The following is a 2,106-nucleotide window of genomic DNA, read 5'->3' on the forward strand; positions in this document are numbered from 1 at the left end:
CTTCACATCCAGTCCCTAGGAATGAATATACACAAATAAGCATTTTGTGGCAAGAAATGTTTTTAGATGTCACAGAAATAAATGTTTTTAAGAAACACACAGTCCTTGGTTGCTGCTTTAAAAAACAATTCACAGCTTCACTGTACATGAGCATCTTCAAAACACTGATGCAGATGACTAAAGAGTATTTATAGAAAGTTGTCAACTGGAAGTGAGTTTATATTTCATTAAATATATGAGAATATGTGTTAGTGGTGCAATTAAACTGGGCATCTTATTCATTTTTTCATTTTATTATTTAAAACGCTTTATATATTGGGTTTTTCAAATGCACAACATGATACATAGCAAAGTAAATAGAGAAAAATACCATTCTATTTAATGCACCAGACCAAATACAGCATGACATAAGTCATATGTCAAAGCGAAAATTAAAAGAACAGACTTTTTCTAATCTTCCTGTGTTTTTGGGTTATTCCTTATCATAGCTGCCAAGATCAACAAGAAACTAAAACGTTAAGTGCTGCAAAGTACCAGAAATGGAAGGGCACTAACCTAGTGCCCTTGTAAAGTCAGAGGCAAAACACTACTGTTAACTGCTGCAACTAGTTAAAATATCTAAAACACTCCTAAAACCATTCATAAGCAATAGCTGTGTCACCTATGGTTTCACCATTCCTTTCCGCCATGCGTGCCATGATGTAAAGCTGTTTCTGTGATATCGACTGATGGAGCTAAATCTGTTTGTCTATTTCTGTATTACACATGCAGCACAAATGCTGTAATTCATAAGGATTCATGCGGACTGCTGTGATTTCTGTCTCAAATCAGGAGGCACGCTGGACGCGAGAGGAGCTTTCTGAACAGGTGGATGTCACCAGCTTCAAAGTACTAGTGTTGCCAGACGACAGCAACAATTCCAGGCGCCCCGGCAGGTAGGAAGTTGAACCAGGGACATGTTGCCACAGCCTCGGATACCTGTTGGAGGACGGGCCTGTGTTCTATGGGCACAAAAAGATGGGGAGCTCAAAACAACGTTACAACCGCAGAAAAGCAATTAGTCATTCCAATGTTCATCAGCCGTAGTATACCCACTGAGCCCTAGGCTTTTTGCTGGCAATCAACCGAGGCAAACGAGGAACATCACTGGCCAGGGGGCTCTCTCCCGGGTCAGTCTTGTAGGATGTGAGAGGCCCGATACAGATTTCCGCTGCCTCACCCTTCATAATTATAGTCAGCTAACAGTAGTCTAGGTCACAGCCTGGCATGCTGCTGTATTTCAAAACACACTCACTGACAACTCAGAGTAGCAAAATAAAAATCACTCATTACAGCTGAGATTCTGACTGCCACGTGAGCCGGAGCGCCACGTGCCCACGACCTCAGTTTAGTTGCATCAGTATGACGAGCCCTGCCACGTACCACACATCAGGCATTAGACTAACTCATATCAGTGTGGTGGTCCGCATCACCGCACTGAAATCCGAAGTCCCACATTATAGCGCCTCCTCAGCTGCTATAATGCACCACGACTAAGTGGCAATGCATGTTGCGCGCTGTTCCCGGTTTCAGGGGCGTGCTCATGATCTGCTCCTCGCAGCTCTCTACTTTGTTACAATGGATTGGGACTGGACACACCACAGGCTGATACAATGCAGCATTACTGAGGAGTCACTACCCAATGACTTGACTACTTAGATACTTAAAATATAATTGTGAACCCTTGACACATTTTAATAAGTGGGGGGGTGAGTCACTGGGTAACCCTGCAGTGTAGCCGGCCCGCGCGACCCGCAGCGTTGCGAGTGCGTGGCATTTCAGGAAGTGTTTACTGACACTTGTCAGTGTGTTGGGCAAATTAATGGTAGCACAGGTCCTCTTCGCTGCTCGCACCATGGCATTGTGGATGAGGATCGATTCCCGGACCCAGAGTTGGCCCGCATGACTTGCCACTTTGGTGAATCTGGTCAGCATTGCCATATGCTCACCAGCCCAGCGGTATGGATTCCGTAAGTTACCATGTCACACACAAGCTGAGCCACCAGCAATAGAGCTGATGCCAGTCGAGTCAGCAGCCTGCCCCCCTGCCAGAGTGAATACTGTCCC

The sequence above is a fragment of the Lissotriton vulgaris genome, unplaced genomic scaffold (assembly GCF_964263255.1).
Source record: "Lissotriton vulgaris unplaced genomic scaffold, aLisVul1.2 SCAFFOLD_557, whole genome shotgun sequence".
Taxonomy (NCBI): Eukaryota; Metazoa; Chordata; class Amphibia; order Caudata; family Salamandridae; genus Lissotriton; species Lissotriton vulgaris.